The following is a 13,984-nucleotide window of genomic DNA, read 5'->3' as shown; positions in this document are numbered from 1 at the left end:
TTTGTGTATATAAATATATAACTATCATTTTAAGCCTGTAAATAAATCAAATTGGTTCAGTTTTGTAGGCAAAGTCAATTTTGGTTTGTTCTTATTCCATAAATAAACGTGTCTTGGGCTTATAGTGCTTGGTGAATAGGTTATCAAGTCTAATAACTTTTCTGTTAACATTTAGGAGCCTCCCCGGGGTTTTCTAGCACGGCATTGCCTATAAGAATTAACTGACTATTGTACTGCACCTATTGTTTTTCATCTTTTTGGAATTCATCCTGAAGTTATTTCATGGAGAACTTCTCACTATAAATTCCTGCCAAGTTTTCTCTATTACTCATCCTAAATGCAAGCCAGACTTGTTATAAGATTAATAAATTAGTCCCTAAGAGAGCTCTCTCGCACAACCGCTTCCAGATATTTCTTGTAGATGTTTTATGTGAGAATAACTTTTCAAAATCATATAACTTATGGTGTCCATAAAATAATAAACACAAAAAATTGAAATTTTATCCACATTTCTGAGGGCAAATGAAGCTTGTCCACTTACTATCCCTAAATATAAGAGGCACAATTAATCGATACTAAGTATGTTTTTGGTGCTCAATCCTTTACATAGAAGCCAGTTAGAAAGAGCAATGATATTATTTTAGAGAACTAAGCATCAAAATGTTTTATATGTTTAATTTAGGTTTTGCATTTAAATGCTCATTCATATTAATATACATTATATACTTACAACTCGGCTTCCTGTCCTTTCAACTTTTAGGCACAACTGAAGTGCAGTGATAACCTTTCTATGAGACCATAATAGCAACTGTCTTCCTTGCTGCCTTTACTGTGGGTCCCTGGGGTGCCTGGCCTCTGACTTCAACAACTGGGATGGTGTAAGTGAGAGAGGGCAGCTTCAGAAACTATGCAGAGCATTAAAACCAGAGAAGATGGTTAAGATCTATCCAGGACCCTTAGAACCCCAGGGATCTTCATTATATCACCCGTAGAGCCTTTATCTGTCGCATGTGGCAGAAGAATAAGAAAACACATGTTTCAATAAATAATAAGATGCTATGATAACTAAGAAAGGTAACAATTAAAATTAACAGCAGTTAGCACAATTTAATCCAAATTTAAGTGCCGTGAAATATTACTACACTTATGGTATCGATCCAAAGTCTATTTCCTTTACTCTGCAGTTTAAAAACTATTTTGTATCTTTCACAGAAGTTAAACTTATGGGGATTAGTCATATACCCAAGCTATTGTTTTTAAACAAGTTATAAGAGATATAATCCACATACTATAAAATTGACTCAATTAAAGTAATTTTATAGTATCTTCACAGAGTGAGGTGCAATCAGACAAGATTGTGCAGCCATCTCGTCCAGTACTAAACAGAGTCTGGCATTTCTTTACCATTATCACCAGAGGAATACACCATCCATAAGGACTCATTATGACAAGACCAAGAGGAAAAATACCCACGAACCACGGATAAGGCCAGGGTATTTTTGTTTGTTTTTTTTAAAGCTTGGGTTCAGTTGGTGAGTCTAGATGATCTCATCTACAGACCAAGTCAGTCGATCACCAGGATCCAATTATCAAATGTAATTTGTGACCTTTAGTTGGTTATTTGGTCATTAAGGGAATTTTATGATAGATATTTTGGGAATATTAGAGGAAATTTGAATATGGAATAATATTGGATGATATTAAAGATATTTTCCATCTTCTTAAGTGTGATAGTAAGACAGTAAATACATAGGAAGGAAAAATTTTTTTTTGAGTTTTATGGTGAAATAATGAGGAATGAAAAGTGTTAAGACCTACAACTCCACAAATAATTAAGCAAATCTGGGTATTTGTATGCAGGTGTACATCAATGCATATAAAAACATAAATCAAATAGAAGGAAAAATCAATAATTGCTGATTTTAGGTGATGATGAGTGTATTGTTCCCTCAAGTTTTATGTATATCAAACGCTATTCAAATAAAATGTAAGAAAAAAATAATTAATTGATTACTGAATATAAGTCTTTTCCTCCCATAGAGCATGTTTACAATGAAGAACAATTTGGTGAGACTCTACTTTTGGAATTTTCCCAGTGTCCATTGCAGAATCTCAAAGTAGAGGGCTTGTATCCATTGAGCTTGATGATTTTTGGCCCTCAAATGTGCAAATAAGGCCTTGTGTGTGTGTGATGATGCAGTTTATTCTTATTCTAATTTCCAGAAAAAGTCATTGTAAATTCATTCTATCGGTGGGGAATCATTAGCCCCAGTAACTTAAACTCATAAATCACATGTCATAAAATTTTCATATGTCTTTCCAGGTATTATAATTGTGTGAAAAGAAATAATTTAAGATTTATAGGAACTATAAGAATGAAAATTAGTATATGAAATTAAAAATGAGTTAATGAACATGCTTTATTCAGTTTATGTCTCTCTCAAGATATTTCCTACAGAAAAATGAAGCTCCCCGGGGTCATTTTTCTAGTTATGTGTAATATGCCTTGCATTCTATAGTACATTCTCACCATGATTAAATAAGCTGTTAAAGCACTATTATGAAGTATGTTATGTAATTCTGCCGAACACATTAATTTGAGACTAACCAAACAATAAAGCTATTCTAAACACCTGTCTTTATATTTTAAATTCCTTTTACTGACATCTTAACCACAAATAAAAATGATTATAGCATGTTTTATAAAGCAGTTGCTAAAGTACAGTTTATAATGTGTATTATCAAATGTAAATACTCTTTAAAATGTATGAAGGCCAGTAATTTTCTGAAAATTCATTGAAAATGTCATTTAATCCTTTCTTTTCCATTGTCTTTTGAAATAAATATGTGTATATATTCATGTGTATGCTAGTCAATACATTAAGGATATAAAGAATTCATTTAAACAGCATGATGCTAAGCCTCAAAGACAATGTTTTGAAGGAAAAATGTTACTAGAAATTCATAATTATGAATGTAGTGTCGTTCAGGTAAAACAAATTATTATTTTTCTGCTTTGGTGGAAAAGGGAGATGGCAGTGAGTCAAATTATCTGGTTTAGGAAGAATGAAGTCATGTGTTTATTTTATAAAGCATATCATGCCAACTTTCAGTACTTAATTGAAATCAATTTTATAAAGTTGTTATGTGCAAGACAATTCTAAGAACTGGCTTGATGATATAAAAATGACTAATGCGGGCTCTTCAAAATAGCTTATATCTACTGAGGAATAACAGACATGTCAACATTTAAGTGTAATATAAAACTAAGTGCTGAGTAAAAGTAAACTGCTTAGATCAATATCGAATAGACAAGAATTAACTCTTTGATTGGCAACTGTGGAGATTCTTAAATCGGGAATGTAAAAATTGAGCTTGGACTTAAATTTTAAAGAGGTTTTGAAAACTGGATTGGAAGCTGACAATCTATTGGGATTTTGAATTGGTATAAACTAAAGGCGCCCTGGGATAGCTGTGCCAGAGGAAGAACAGCACAGATGACAGTGGATCTCGGTTTCCAACCCAAAAGATTAGACTAACTTGTTGCCAACAGGGAATGTTCTAAAGAAGGTCATACGTAACCTATGTCCATAATTTTGACATCAAGACAGAAAAATAAATGGTGAATTTGGTCAGAGACTGGATGTAGAGAAATTAGTTAGGGAGCTATGAACTATAGTTCAGGAAGAAAAGAGGCCAGAGGGGGAAGAGAGAGAGCAGGTTGTCATGGAAATACCTAGCATAGATAATTGATAGCTTGGATTACACAGGGAGAATGGAGGGTAATAAAAGGAGACAAAAATAACCCAGGTTGCTGGTTTGAATGATCTTTTGACTACGAAAAGGAATACAGATCCGAGGATAAACAGCTGAGCTTTATGGATTCACAGCAGCCAGCCGCTAGCTTGCAAACAGGTTAGGGAGCAGCGGTCAGGGTCAGTGAACTAAAGGCGCATCTGGCACTCTACAACCTTCCCTCCTTCCATTTCGTTTCAAGTCTAACGAGTGAGAAACAACGAAGCTCGTTTACAACATTACTTTTGCATAGAACAGTATCTTCCACAAAACAGTGGAACATGCTAGCACCCTGCCTAGGGAACTAAACAATCCCACATCCCCGCCTTTCGTGCCTGGGGTTCTCTGCCTGGAACACGGCCTTTTCACATCTCGTTCATTTTCAAGTCTTCCCTTCGTTCGAAAGGTTTCCGATCTGAGAGGCTTTGGCAAACAAGTACGTAAATAAACAGTGCCCCCCTCCACTCCTACCCAAGCATCCTTCATCCTCTGAATCATTTCACAGGCTTCACAGCATTTGTCACCCCCACCCGTGGCCCTCTAGTAACATGGACGTACTTGATCACCACGGAAGAATGTGTTCTATGAACAAAACAAAGTCTTGGTTTTGCTGCCAACAGTAACTCTGGGACTATTATTGTTTAGTATCATTGGTGTAAATATGTAGTAGAGCCCAAATAAAATTGAATGAAGACATGGAAGATTTTACTAACTTCTGCTGTCTGAAATGGAACATGTAATAAAAATGCATTCATTACTGGTGATTGGACTATGAATGTTGGAAACCATCAGAAGTTGGAAGCGATGGCCTTTGTAAGGGAATTCATGCCAAGGGTCACAGGATAGAATTTTTCAGAACACTTATTATTGCAAATACATTTTCCCAACAATATAAATCATGAGTATACATGAAAGGATAGCCCCCTCCCCCCACACACACACACCCCAAATGGATTTTTCAGGGTTTTTAAATAAAGCAACTTTATTGCCTTCAAAGTACTCTCCATTACCCTTAATACATTTATCAAATCTTGGAAACATTTTTCAAACTCTTCTTTTGGGATGGCTGACATCACCTCCCTCATTTTTCTTCGACTCTTCTAAACCTTCACATCGCTGTTCTTTCATGTGCCTTTTAATTCACAGAACCAATAAAAAGTCACAAAGAGTGAGGTCAGCTTGCTCTTTCTTGCCCAAAACTGGCACACTAAGATGACTTCGAGAGCAGGTGTACTGTCTCCTGTTGGCAAACCAGTCCCCACCGTCTGTCACCAACCAGGCCTTTTATTGTTGTTGTTGCACACTCTGACACAATCTTTTCAGGACCTCTAAATAGAAAGCTTGATTTACAGTCGGACCTGGTGGAACCAACTCCAAATGCACTATTGCTCTCACGTTAAAAAAAAAAAAAAGAGTATCATCTTGATCGTAGACTTTACTTGATCAGTTTTTGTGAGGGGCAAGGTGAGTGATTTGGTTGATGTTTGCTTTCAGGATCATAAGCATAGCGCCATGTCTCATCACCAGTAATGACCTTGGGGAAAAAGTATGGGTCACTTTGGAGTTCTTCTTTCAAAGCAAGGCATCTTTCCATTTGACACTCTGTCCTGGTCAGTGAGAACCTGAGGCAAAATTTCACATCAACCCTTCTCACTCCAAAATCTTCCATTCGCATTTGCTGGACCGAACACCAAGATAGCCTAGAGAACTTCCCCATCTCTTCAAAGGTCCATTGTGGGTCTTCGAGCACAAGTGCGGGGATTTTGTTGACATTTTTGTCTGTTTGGGAAGTTGACAGTCGTCCAGAATGAGGTTTGTCATCAATCAACATTTCACCATTTTAGAAATAAGACCCCCTCATACAATTGAATTTGTCCCTTATGTTGTCCTCGTGTTCAACATCACAGCCGTTTCTGTGGTATTTTTCCCAAGCAGGAAACAAAAGCTCACAGCCACATGCTGTGTTCTTAAGTAGGCTATGACTTAAACCAAGTTTGAGGTAAACGGCTTTTACGAAAAAATTCACTGTGACCAGAGAGAACCTTCCCAGGCGACATCCCTAGGTATACTCACTCAGCGGGAATGGCTGGATGCTCATCTAGTGGGAAGAATACGGACTATGAAAACTCTGCCCAGCCATGTGTTTTCAGGGTTTTTTTTTGGTTTTGTTTTGTTTTTTAACCAAATGGAAGAAATAAAATTGTATAATTTGTAGAATTAACTTGTAGAAAAGGACAGTGTTGAACTTCAGAAATATCAGTCGAGGCAACGGGCAGATTGAAGCAGGGATATCAAAATTCAAATTGAAGTTTAAAAGATTACAGCAAGTTTGTGAGAGCCAAAACAACCGTATGATCATCTGACCTGAGTTTAGAATATATTAACCATGAATGGTTGAAGACCAGATAAGTTGTGTGATGTCATCAAGCACGTCATAAGGAAAGCAAACAGCCTTTGTTTCTATCTCTGAGATAGAAATAGAAATGACAGAAAAGACTAAACTGGATGTCAGAAAAGACTCTGAAACTTGATCTTGGTTATAAAGTGATGAAACTTAGTGAAAGAAATGATCGAGTAGAATAGCTGAGTGGAAGAGTTCAAAGGGCACCTTGAGATATAAATCAGGAATATTATGGATCAGAATTATACACTTTCACCATAGTTACTCAAGCTGTACAGCTCACTCAGCTCCCTGTCAGAGAGTGAATACCAACTCATGATGCCACTATAGGAGAGGACAGGCTTGCTCCTGGGAGCGTGCAAGACTAACTGTTTACAGAGTAGAAAGCCCCAGCTTTCTCTTGAGGATCAGGTAGTGGTTTTGAACTGCTGACCTTGTGGTTAGGAGCCCAACACACATAACCACTACAACACCACGGCTACTGAGCAAATTATTCAACACCTTCAACAAGGTGACCGTAGCCATGGGCTTAAAAATAGCAGCAATGGTGAAGATGGACCAGGCCCAGGCAATGTCTCCTCCTGTTGTACATGAGGTCACTCTGAGTCATAATGGCCTAAATAAGCAGATAAAACACCCTGAGGGATAGTTGACCAATTGGCAGTTCCTCTGTATGACAGAGCACACATCCAAGTCACCTGGAGGACGTGGTCAACCCATGGCAAGACCCAGGCCCAGAGTTTCTGATTCAATAGATCTGAGAGGGGCCTGTTATTTAAACTTCCTAACACACTCCCAGATGACAGATATTTCTGGTTCGGCTACCACGCTTACAAAACGACTGTATGAACTGAGACGGCTAGAGCATCATGAAGGCAGAATCTCGATGGCAGTCTATACAGAGATGAGCAGGTTCTCTGTGCTGGTGAGGGAACAACAGTCCACAAAGGGAAGAGCTCGCTGCCTCTCTGTCTGTAAGGCACATCAAAGCTCCACGGGTACTGGTTTCTACCTATTTTGATAATATCAAGAAACCCTTTTGGCTTTCCTTATTGGATTAAAATGTTAGCATCTGTTTCTTCTGGTTGCATGACGCTGATCAAAAGAGCTAAACGCTGTTGAAAGGATATTGAATAGGCAGTAAGAAGCAATTGGCAATATTATTGAGAAGATGCTTTTTATGCCTTGGATTATTATCAAGGCAATATAGGGATAATCCCAAGGAAAACCATGCATTTTTTACATACTGAACAGGATCAGGGAATTTCCTTTTAAACATGATCTCTTGGACCCTTATTAATCTGTGAGCTAGTTCAATGAGATTTTAATGATTGAAGAGAAATATCAATAGAGTGATCACATTTTTTTTATCATTCAAACCAGGTCTTTTAAGAAAGAACTGAGATCTATTGATTTCTCTGGATCAATAGTTAGGAAACAGAATGGTTGCAGGGGATATAAATCTTTAATAAATCAAAAAATCCCATGAAATTAAAATTAATCTTGGAAATGTATATGCTTATTGGCTAGTTTTGTGTTTTGTAGACTTTCTGAAAATTATTTATATAATATATACCCTACACGATATTCAGAAAGTCTCCCCCACTCTTATTCACTGCAAGACTTCTCACACACACACACACTGGTGGCTTCTATATGCAAACTGAAACCTTGGCATTGAGCAAATCTAGTTGGAATCTCCACTCTGTTAGGTGCATTGGATCTCACTGTTGTTTAAAGGTAAGTAATAGAAAACAAGTCCTACCCAGAGCATTACAGAAGAGGACAACTATGAATCACCTGGGCTAGACCTGCTATACTGTCCATGATTACCCACTATGAATCTTGTATCCAAAGCACACGTGAGATAAAAATTAAACTGGATATTTTTAAAGGGTAGTATGATTTCTTAACTCCAGTAGGCAATTTTGAGACCTTCACAGGGGTCCTCAAACTACGGTCCATGGGCCATGTGATACTTCAAAATAAGGTATGTGCAGTGTGCATAGGAATTTGTTCATAGTTTTCATTTAAACTACAGTCCAGCCCTCCAGTGGCTCTGTGGGACAGTGAACTAGCCCGTTTTAAAAGTTTGAGGACCCTTGAAAGGGTGGAAATGGCTAGATTATAGCATAATTTCAAAAAGAGAATCAACAATGTAGGGAGAAATCTCACTTTTGTTATAGAAGCAGCTGCAGTTCTTATTTCAAAATGTTATTAATAAAAGATATTCATCTTCATCAGAAATATTAATCTTTGGCAAAACTCACATGAGTTTATGAGCAATGAGAAAAGTGACAGGAATGAATACATGATTAGCTGAACATCTGGATAAGTTCTATTTTATTCTTTTAGTGATAAATAATAACATGTAGAGTCAGGCTGGAGTAGTGATTCTTCTTAAAAAGGTCTCCCAACATAAGGTGCTTCCATTTTATATATAAAACTTCTTTATGTCATTTTCTTCCTATAGATTCTTTAAGGCTCCAAACTGTTATTTTTTTAATAATATTTTTTGGTTGTCAATTAGATGTGGGGTTTTCATTTCAGACCAACAACTCTACATTTAACAGTTTAATCCAAACTGTCTCTCAATGTTAGTTTTCTTTTAAAACACGGTTCATTTGTAAAAAAATATATATATTGGGAGTTAATACATATATCATGTCATTCCATAGCTCAATCATGTCAAGCAGTCTTGTAAAATTGCTATGCAAATCAGTTTCCAAATATTTTCCTTCCTGGTTTTCTTGACATTGCCTCCCTTTTACTATCACCTCCCCACCACCACTTGTACCCCCCACCCCCAAAATCCTTATACTCGCTGCCCCAGTAGGTTCATCAGTTTATCTCAGAGGTATTATGACATTGGTGTTCATCCTTTTGAAATTGTGTTATATTCTGTTTTTCAGTATATAATAGTTAGTTTTCTTGAATACCTAGTTCCTGAAGATAAGGGTCCGGGGTCAGAGGGAAGCAGATTCTATATGGCTATGTGTGGCTGTAGTGTAATGGAACCAACTCTTCTCATTCCAGAAGCTCTCCTCTGAGGTCCTCAGTTCTGGGCTTCCATCAGAATCCCACACCAGACAAAGAACTCTTTTCCATACATTCCCCTCAGTCGATCAGGATTTTAGAATGTTGGCAGTAAAGGGACTCAAGAGATAAACTAACCTAAGACTATTTTTCAGATGACGAGGATAACCAGAGATGTAATTTCCCTAAAGTTATAATAACAGGTGGTAAGGGAAGCACAAAAAGTGAGATTATCTTCTGACCCTTGAGCTATTTCTTTTTAGTGGGTATCACACTGTCTTTGCTATACTTTAGCTATCAGAAATCAATTCAAACTGGAATCCTCAATAGGTCACTCAAATATTTCTTTGAGTGTCCTAAAAGGTCATTTATAAATCATCTAAACAACTAATCATGTAGTTTGCTAAAATCTCTATGATAGGGTATATTTCTTGAAATCATTGAAAATTATTTTACAATATATGACTATGACTGTGTTTATTATCCACTATTTATAAAGCAAGCCACAAAAGTTAAGATTTAAGTATCTACAAATATGGTAAAAGACAGAGATATACAGAAGGCTATGCATCAAAATATGAACAGTGACCGACTTCCGGGAAGATGGCAACTGAGTAACACATACCAGATGGACTGTGCAGAAGTCAGCCCAGCAGAGTTGCTAAGAGGGAAATTCAACACTGCTGGATCGCAGGAGGAGCGAGCATCATAAGGATAAGTAGCCACAGATCCAGAACGTTTTGAGGGTTGGGGCTTTTGGGTTACCACAGAGGAGGCCAGCTAGGGTTTGCTCTTAGCTCTGCCACTGTCTTGACCTGAGCGGGAACCATTTGGAGCAAGTGCCGGGGATTAATCTCAACACAGCCACAGCTTGCGATGCCTTGTGGCAGGGATTAAACCCTTGCTGCCCCATGGGCAGGGATCAGAGCTCAGCTATATTATTTTTGTTTCCCTCTCTTCTCTGTCTCCCCACAGTCCCAGCGGGCTTGTTTTTTTCCTCTGTCTCTTGTTCTCTCAGACAACACTCCCCTTAGCATAGGGCATTTATGCCTTTCCCACTACCCCAGTTAGGTGAACTCCACCCTGTGCAGTGTAGCCCGAGGCTCGAGACAGCTTGGCCATCCTCCACCAGGGGATACTCCTCCCAAATTCTTACTAGGGAATTCCTGCCTGTGTGACTGGGGGAGCTCCTTTTTTTTCCTGTTGTCCCACATGAGTGAGGGAACTTCCTGCTGCCTACCTTAATACCTCACACATCCTAAAGCACCTTGGCCAACACTTGCTGACGTTCCAAGCTGCTGCAGGAACCTCTGCCTAAACTCCGCAGTGATCTATATGGCCAGGGCAATTCTACCCCCAATTCGTGGTGTTCTACACCAAAGCAAGCAACCCACCATCCTTCTGGGGCACTGCTCTTGAGAGTGAAACCCACAGGAAGATAAAGTGGCAGGTTAATTTCATAGTGAAATTAGCTGAAGGAAGTTCAAAGAAGCATTCCTATAAGTCTCCCAGAGAGTGCCAGTTCTCTTTGATTCCTTAGAAAATGGCACCTGGCTCCTCTAAAACAATGCAACGCAGTCAGCTTCACTGACCTCAATGAAAAAAACAGGAGAAACAAAAGGCAATGGCAGAATATGTCCTGAATCTAACGACATGCATAGAAGCAGACATTGAACTGCCACAGAAGAAAATCTCAGAATTCTGCTTGGGATCATACAGGATATGAGAGAAACAATACAGAAAAGATGAAATGATGGAGGAGATAAAGTACATACACCAAAGGGAAATACAAGAACTTAGGGAGGGTATTAAAAAACAAAAACAAAACAAAAAAAAAAACAGTAGTCGACTCACAGACCTCAAGAATTGACTGGAGGAAGTAGAGAACTGCATGAGTGACTTGGAAGACAGGTACGCAGACTTTAATAAATGAGAACAAAAATCTAATAAGATCATCAGAGAAACTGAAGGAAACCTAAGAGCTATGTCTGATTCTATGAAGAGGAATAACATCAGAATAATTAGATTACCGGAGGAAGACACAACAAAGAAGTCATCTACAATGAGTGTGAGAATTCTTGGAGGAAAAGTTCCCCAGTTTAATGAACGAAAACCAGGCAACCATTCAGAAGGCTGAAATAACACCAGCTAGACTGAATCCCAAGAAGACCCCAAGGCACATAATAGTTAAACTATCCAACTTTGAAGAAACGGAGAAAATCATGAGAGTAGCTAAGGAAAAAATAAGCAATCACATACAAAGGTTTCCAAATAAGAATATGCTCAGACCTATCAGCAGAAATAATGAAAAGGAGGAGAGAGTTGAGTAACATATTCCAAAAATTGAAGGAAAACAACCCAAACCAAGAATACTCTACCCAGCCAAATTATCGATCGAGATATAGAACTAAGTCTTCCCAGACAAGGAAGAACTCAAAGAATACGATAGAAGAAACTCAGTCCTACAAAAGATCCTTGCCAACCCAGCATGGGCAGTATAACAACACTCACCAAGCATAAATAAGACACCGCCACCTAGAACAACCTCACCCATAGGGCAACAAAGAAAAAACAGTCCCCAAGGTAGCTTTGGCTTAAGGGTAGAAAGAAGACAACACACACAAACACAATAATAAGAAAGGAAGGTAGGAAAACACCCAACACAAAAGGCATAAGATGACATCACAGAGTTCACAGATGGAGGTAGTAACCCTGAAAATCAGTGGACTGAACTCAGGCATTAAAAGACTGAGGATAGCAGACTGGTAAGAAAACATAACTTATCAATCTGCTGACTACAGGGCACACAGCTCAAGGCTACAGACAAAAATAGGCTGAAAATCAAAGGCTGGAGAAAGGTATACCAAGCAAACAGCAATTCAAAAAAATAGCAGCAGTTGGAATCCCAATCTTGGATAAAATTGACCTCAAAGTGCAAACCATAAAAAGAGATAAGGAGGGAAGACTATATAATGCTCAAGGGAATGGTAAACAAAGCAGCACTAAGCATTGTAAACATATATTTCCCAAATGAGACCAGCTTTATATGTCAACCAAACGCTCCAAAAGATGAAAAAAGAAATTGCAGCCTCAAAAATTATAGTGTGTAACTTCAATACACCACTCTTTGAGAAAGATAGATCACAAGGAAAGAAACTCAACAAAGACGCTAGAGATCTGAACACTACAATTAGAAAATTTGACCTGATATTTGCAGAGCTTTTCATCCACCTACAAAAAAATCCACATTCTTTTCAAGCTGCCAAGGCATATATCAAAGATAGACCACATGCTGGGGCATAAGGTGAATCTACATAAATTTAAGCACATTGGTATCATACAGACTTTCTCCCTGACCACTGTGCCAAAAGAATGGAAATCAACAAAAGGAAGATGATGAAAACAAGAGCAAACCATTGGATGGATAACTCTCTATTGCAAAAGGTGTACTGGCACAGAGATGAAATTAAGAAATTTCTAGTAACCAATGAGAATGAGAACACGACGTACTAAACTTATGGGACACAGTAAAAGCAGTCATCAGAGGAAGTTTCATAGTAACACATGCACACCTGAAAAAGGGAGACTCATGATTGATATGCTGGCACAAAATGTACAACAACTGGAGCAGAGTCAGAAGGACAATTCTAATAGCAAAAGAAAATAAATAATAAAAATCAGGGCTGAGATTCAGGAGAGGGAAAATAAGAAAATATTCAAAAAAATAATGCTGCTAAAAGTTGGTTCTTTGAAAGGATAAACAGAATCCCCAGACCACTAGCAAACCTAACCAAAGAAAGAGGGAACAAATTTCAATAACAAGAATTAAGGATGATCCCTAATACAAACATACTTATTGGCAATTTGGAGTCAGTCAGGTATTCGTATGACTTGAACATTTAAAATTTTGTTTCCACATTTGTTTTCTTAATAGAATTATATCTAAACCATTCTGTCATCATGGCTCTCATCAGAACTGTGCATTCTGTAACATCTTTGGTCGTGGTAGTCCAGTTTTCCTGATCACTTTCCAATGCACTGTGAAGGATTGAACATTTGAGTGTGTAGTACGTGTGACATTGAATTGTTAATTAGTGGGATTTTAGTTGTAACAGGTTACCAGCATTTGAAGATAATGGCACTTGATAATCTCTTTTTAAAAATTTGCCTCAAAATTTAAAGCTGGAAAGTCACTTGAATTTAAAAATAAATTTTACCTACATGTCATTTTAGGATTTTGGTATATGCATTAAGGATTGTGTAAAAATTGTTCATAATGTCTCTGTACTGATCTGAAAATAACCAATAAAATTCCAGTTACAAAAAAAAAAAAGAATGAGGGATGAAAAAGGGGACATTACAACAGACCCTAATGAAATCAAAATAATTATACAGTAATACGAAGGATTGTACTCCAATGAATTCAACAACTTGGAAGACATGGTCAAATTCTTAGAAAAACAATCCCTCCCTAGACTATCCTCGATGGACATCAAGAATTGCAACAGACCCATAGAAATAGAAGAAGTTGACAAGGTTATCAAGGTATTACCAACAAAAAATCTGCTGGACCAGATGGCTTCACAGGAGAATTTTGCCAAGCATTTAGGGAAGAACTAACACCAATCCTACACAAACTCTTCCAGAACATAGAAAAAGACAGCAAACTCCCAAACTCCTTCTATGAAGCTAGTATAACTCTGATCCCAAAACTGGGCAAGGATCCCACAAGTATCGAGAACCAATATCCCT

At 37.8% G+C, this 13,984-nt stretch overlaps 1 protein-coding gene across 2 annotated transcripts in view; it reads right to left on the bottom strand.

Moving 5' to 3' along the window:
- FGF14 (fibroblast growth factor 14) overlaps positions 1 to 13,984 on the bottom strand; it is a 750,493-nt gene that overhangs the window by 298,426 nt on the left and 438,083 nt on the right. The window lies entirely within an intron of this gene.

Source organism: Tenrec ecaudatus, chromosome 11 (assembly GCF_050624435.1).
Source record: "Tenrec ecaudatus isolate mTenEca1 chromosome 11, mTenEca1.hap1, whole genome shotgun sequence".
Taxonomy (NCBI): domain Eukaryota; kingdom Metazoa; phylum Chordata; class Mammalia; order Afrosoricida; family Tenrecidae; genus Tenrec; species Tenrec ecaudatus.
This window is presented reverse-complemented; position numbering and strand designations above follow the sequence as displayed.